Here is a 6000-nt window from a genome sequence, read left to right as displayed (position 1 = left end):
CCCCTGAGAAAGAGGTCAGCTTGGGGGGGGCGGCGGGTGGCGGGAGCAAGACCTTTGCGGGTGCGCCCTTCAGGAGGACACGGACTCCGTGGCCAGGCTGCGGATGGGGGGAACTGTTATCACGTGGCTGGTTCTCCTGACACCACACTTCCGAAGTCAACTCATTCAGACGACAGACGACAACTTGATCAGTCTCTTAGGAAACGTGGAGGGTTTTAGAAGCTCTGTGCCAGAAACGGGACGAAGCCTGAGCGTGTATGTGTTTCTATCAGAGGTCACAACATCGCAGGTGGGCACGTCACTGCCCTCCCGGGGCTCTGGGGACCGCGAGCAGTGGGGGCAGCCCTGCGGAGCCAGGAGACGACCTCAGGAGGTGGCGCCAGCTTCCCACGACACCCCCGGAATCAGGCACTACGGTTGGAACAGGTGGGCCAAGAGTGTGACATGCGCCTGAGATTAAAGTGGAGCTAGTGGGGTTGACCTCGCAAAGCGGATAGAGGAGGAGAGAGTCAATGAGAAGCAAGCACAAAATCATGAAAGAAAGACCGGAGCGGAGATATTAGGTTTGATGACTGTGACTGTCAACATGAATCAGACCACAGAGAGGACAAATGGGATGGATGTGGCTGAGCCCACGGGCAGCTTGTAGGGCTGAGAAAGCATCAAAGAGGCAGAAACTGTGGCGAGATGAGATCGGGAAATACACACCAAGGGCAGAGTGGAGATGCCAGCCCCAGGACCCAGGAGTCCAGGTGGGGGTGGGGAGCATCTGAAAACGCAGGAGACATTTCTGGGATCCGAGCTGGAAGGATTCAGGGGCTCAGATGCTGATGGGGGAGGTAAGGGCATCCAGGCACGCTTCTGTTTCCAAATACTGGAGACAAAAAGAAAATTCTAGCAGTTTCCCCAAAGAGAAGAAGGCTTCTCACCAAAGAGCACAAGTCAGGTTGATATCCGGCATCCTGACAGCAATTCTGACGCAAGAGGTGGAGCCGAGTCCGTGGAAGAAAAGCGCTGTGGACCCAGGAGCGTGGCGGAAAACCGCAGCCACGCGTGAGGGGAGGACGGCGAACTCAGGCACGAAGCGGAAGGAAGGAAGCTTGCTCCATGACTCCCCCCGCCTCCGCCCCGGCTGCCCCGGGAAACCTGTTTGCAGGGAGCGGTCAGTGGGGAGGGAGAGGAATCAGGGAGGATGTCCCCCCCAACCCCTCAAGGCGCCGGGAAGGAGGGACCCCACCCCGCTCAGATGACCGTCCTCTGAGAACACTTCCGGCTGAAGGAAGAGGAGCCGGCTGGTCACAGCCCTCAGGTGCAAACTGTTACCAGCTCCCTGACCTGGACCGCGTTGAGGACGGAATCCCGGGCGGCCGTGAACTTGGACGGGAGACGTCCCACCTTTTATTTTCGCAGTGTGCTCAGTCGCTCAGCCACGTCTGACTCTGCGACCCCATGGACTGTAGCCCTCCAGGCTCCTCTGTCCACGGGATTCTCGAGGCAAGAACACTGAAGAGGGTTGCCATTTCCTTCTCCAGGGGATCTTCCCAACCCAGGGATCAGATCTGGGTCTCTTACGTCTCCCACATTGGCAGGTGGGTTCTTCACCACTGGGGCCACCTGGGAAGCCCCTCCCTTGCCTAAACTGAGTGCTCACCTGTGCCTCCCCGCCTGGAATCCGGGTCCTGGGCTGACACTGTAGGGTCTCAGAAGCTCTGGTTGATGTTTCAATATTGGTGGTCATGAGACCCGTCTTTGGATCTCCACTAATACACCAGCGAGAAGCCTCATTCATTGCTGCGTAAGAAGCTACACTTGCTTCTGACCTGGTAGCTGTATTTCAGGGTAAGTGGATTGCTCTGAAGCACGATGCCTTTTATTTTATGCATTTACAAATCGTGTGCTGGGAAGGGAATCCGCAGGCTTCCCCAAAGGGGCGGAGGAAAAGGCTCACCCCATCCCCCACACCCCAGGGGTTGGTTGACCGCCCTGCAGGGCCTCTGCAAGTTATGGCACGGTTCTGTGCCTCAGTTTCCCCATCTGGAAAACAGGGGGAATGGAGGGCAGGTGAGTCGGCCCGCACGCGGCAGCACTTCTGGCCGCTTCAGGACTGCCGGGTGGAAAGGAAATGGGACGCTCTTAGGATTAAATGATGTTCACAACACACGCCAAGATCCGCAGGATTCAGCTGTGTGGTCCTTAGAAAGAAGCTGATGAAACACAATAGGCTCCAGATTGGAGGAGGTCTGCGCACAGCACTGTCATTGCAGATGGTGAATCTGAAAACCTGGAGGGCGGGAGCGGGTACTCTTGAAACATGTGAAAGACTAAAATTGGCCCGAGAGGAAGGAGAGAGCTTGAATACAAAGCAGCACTAAGGAAACGGAAGACCTACCCAGGCCCAGCTGGCTTTGCAGGGGGCTTGACCAAACGTTAAAGTGTCACTTGATTCCTTTTCGGGATAAATTGTTTCAGAAAAGAGGAAGATGAAAGAACCACAAGCAAGGTTGCCCCGCTCCCGTCATGAGGATAGAATGAACCTTGACTCTAAAACCGGGTAAACATATGAAAAGATGCCCCGCGCGTCTCCCCTGTGAGCTTAGGCTGGAAGCCAGGGGAATTTCCTAGTAACTCACTGAGTAGGGCTGGGCTCCTGGCTGCCTTGTCCCGCCCGCTGCAGCCTCTGACCGAGGTCTTGGCCTGGGAGCCTGGCCGGAACGCGCCTCGGTGGACTTCAGACTCTGCAACTTCTCACCAGCTGAGCTGGGGGGGCCCTGTTTGGAGCCGGAGGGTGGGGACAGGAGGGAGGGGGCTGGCTCCCCACTACCCCCCTCCTTTCTTGTTTTGGATCTTGTAGGGGATGGGGCTCAATGATGCCATAGTAAATGTACTTAAAAAAGAAAAAATAGCCTGTTTATTTTAGAATAGTTTTAAGAGTTACAGAAAAGGTGCAAAAATAGCACAGAATTCCTGTCCAGCCTGTGCTGAATGTTCCCCTAACGTTAACATCTCACCTTAGTGAGACGTTTGTCATGACCAGTGAACCAATATTGATGCATCGCTATTAATGGAAGTCTCTGCCTTGCTCTAGCTTCCTTGGTTTGTACGAATGTCCTCTGTTGTCCACGCGGACCCCACATTGCCCTGGTCACTCTGTGGCCTTAGGGTTCTCTGTGGGGAGACAGTTCTCACACTTGCCCTGAGCTGGACGACCTTGAGGGAGACTTGGCAGGTATTTTGTAGAATGGCCCTCAAGTGGAGTTAGTCTGATGTCTTCCTCATGGTTACACTGTGGTCACGGGCTTGGTGAGGAAGTGCACAGAGGGAGCAAGCCTTTCCACCACTGCTCTTCATGGGGACTCAGCGTCACCGTGACATGTGACCCGGGACGTTGGTCCCAGCCTCCAGGCTGAGGTGAGCTCGTCAGGGGTCTCCTTGGTTGAGCGCCTCTCTCCCCCCTTTGCACACTGTCCCACACTGTCCCCTGGAAGGAGGCCACACTGCAGCCCCCCGAGGGCTGGGGGGCCGCCCTCTGCCTCCTTGAGCTTCTACATAAGCCATGTGGAATTCTTCTGCAGGTGTGACCCAACTCAGGTTCAGCTGCTTGTCACTCAAGAATTCCAAACTGAGAGACAAGGGTTGGGGAAGAGGAAAGACAGCCGTGCTGGGGAAGCCGACTGCCCCAGGGAGAAGGTGGACTCATGGCCCAGTGAACCGGCGACCCGTTTCCCAGGCTTTGCTTGGAGATCAGCCGGGGAGAAGAGGTAGGGGCCACGGGCTGGGGAGGGGGCAGTCTTCTAGTTTCGAAGATACTCGTCTCTCTCACACAGCCGTACTCAGCGGTCACTTGTCCCTTGTGCCTGGGACGCTGGCTGAGCCTCACATCTCGGGTCAGCTGGCCCCTCGGTTCCCACCGGCCTGAGATCCACGTGCTTGTGGGCAGCGTGCAGGTAACTTCTCCTACCTGGTGGGGGTTTCGGCATCTGCCAAACAGCTCAAAAGACATGGCTAAGGCTGTCATCTGTCGTCCTTGAAGAAGAACTAAAGGCCCTAGACTTTGTCTAATGACTAAACTGTTACTATTATTTTGTCCTCTCTGCTTTCCTTTCTTTTTCTATTTTCTCACGTCTCTGATTAAATGTAGCCTTTGGATCTCGGGGAAGGCCTAGGAGGCAACCGAAGCACGCAGAAGACATGGCGGGGGCGGGGTGGGGAGATGCAGTTTCTGTCTTGGGAAGGCAGCTTGCTTGCACAAGGAGATTTGTATCTTCTCTTCTATTGTTTATTTAATCATGTGTTTATATGGCTATGTACTTGGGATGTTTATTTTACGCTTCGGATCAGAACACTGCACTATTTATTTTATTGCTCAAATTGTTCCAGTCTTGGTCGCTGGGAGCCCCTCAGGTGTCTCCTGTGTCTGGGACATGCTTGCAGCTTGCTGACGCTTTCCTACTTTCTGGCATGACAGGAAGCTGCAGGTTCTCTGGAATGTTCTCTGCCCTAGCCCTAGAATCAGCCATTTCTCTAGGGAGCCCTGGTTCCTCTTGCTGGAGAATCCTGTTAGAAACCGAGATCTGGGCCCTGGTTGGGGGCTGGCTGCTGCTGGGGTGTTGCTGTTTCTCAGCCCTCTCGGCTGACACAGCCAGGGAAAACATGTGTGTGCTAACTGGTGTACACACACACGTATCTGCACGGGTCTAAATGGGCCAGCCTGCATCTCTGCTGACTACACCCGAGCTCCTGTTCCTGCCGGCGTCTCCACCTCAGATCCATCAACACACGGTTGTTCTGAACTCCTCCTCCTGCTCATCTGAAAATCCCCACCCACCAGTGGACGCTGGCCCCCACCCACCTCCCACTCACTTCCTCATCACACTCCAGCACACGCGGAGAGTGGCTTCAGGATTGAACCCTTACGGGAAACAACTGTGCTCGGATGTTTTTTTATCTTTAGCTTCATCTTAGTTTTTGTTATAGTTGTTCAGTCGCTCAGTCGTTGCTCAGTTGTGACCAACTCTTTTGTGACCCCAAGGGCTGCAGCATGCCAGGCCTCCCTGTCCATCACCAACTCCCGGAGCTTGCTCAAACTCATGTCCATCGAGTCAGTGATGGCATCCAACCATCTCATCCTCCCCTTCTCCTCCTGCCTTCAATCTTTCCCAGCATCAGAGTCTTTTCCAATGACTCAGCTCTTCACATCAGGTGGCCAAAGTATTGGAGCTTCAGCTTCAGCATCAGTCCTTTCAATTCTGGCATGATTTCCTTTAGAAGTGGTTTGATCTCCTTGCAGTCCAAGGAACTCTCAAGAGTCTTCTCTGACACCACAATTTGAAAGCACCAATTCTTGCCTGCTTTATGTTCGAACTCTCATATCCATGCATGACTACTGGAAAAACCGTAGCTTTGGCTATATGCACCTTTGTCGACAAAGTAATGTCTGTTTTTTAACATGCTATCTAGGTTTGTTATAGCTTTTCTTCCAAGGAGCAAGTGTCTTTTGATTTCATGGCTGCAGTCACCGTCCACAGTGAATTTAAAGGTTCTCTCTTTATCTCTAATCTGTACCCACCCTCAGAATAGGCCCTGAAACATGCTCTGTGCTTTGCCTGATCAGCCTCCCTCTCGCCAAGCCACCACTCTGCTTACCTAAATACACCTTTGTGGTGGGCTTTCAGTGCATTTACCAAGTCAGGAATGTTTCCTTTGGCTCTATTCCCAATTTGCTGAGAGATTTTTGAAAAAAGTCACAGCGAAGTGTTAAATCTTTATTTAAATCTTAAAAGTCATAAACAGATGTTAAGTTTCTCTCTGCATAACCTGAGAGAATTATATGCTTTTTGTCCTGTAATCTATTCTTATGGGATTTGCATTGATCCGTTTTTGGTATTGGACCTTCCTCGAAATTCCCAGAGGAAAGAGGTTTGCCTTCACATTAAGTACACTGCAGGAGAGCTTAGTTGAGGGGCAGTCTATAAAGGTGTGGCAGGGTGTGGGGGCCCCCAA

The 6000-nt window shown here is 53.2% G+C and overlaps 1 long non-coding RNA gene across 2 annotated transcripts in view; it reads left to right on the top strand.

The window, feature by feature from the left end:
* The first annotated feature begins 586 nt into the window (after positions 1-586).
* The window catches only part of LOC122419584, a 29745-nt gene continuing 24331 nt past the window's right edge, over positions 587-6000 (top strand). The window contains exons 1-2 of one of the 2 annotated variants that reach the window (XR_006262928.1): positions 587-1839; positions 3573-3758. This is a non-coding gene — a long non-coding RNA (uncharacterized LOC122419584). The remainder of the gene's footprint in view (positions 1840-3572; positions 3759-6000) is intronic. The other variant, XR_006262929.1, reaches the window with a different exon arrangement.

The sequence above is a fragment of the Cervus canadensis genome, chromosome 17, assembly GCF_019320065.1.
Source record: "Cervus canadensis isolate Bull #8, Minnesota chromosome 17, ASM1932006v1, whole genome shotgun sequence".
In the NCBI taxonomy this organism is placed as follows: domain Eukaryota; kingdom Metazoa; phylum Chordata; class Mammalia; order Artiodactyla; family Cervidae; genus Cervus; species Cervus canadensis.
Note: the sequence above shows the minus strand (reverse complement) of the source record. Positions and strands in the feature narration are given on the sequence as shown.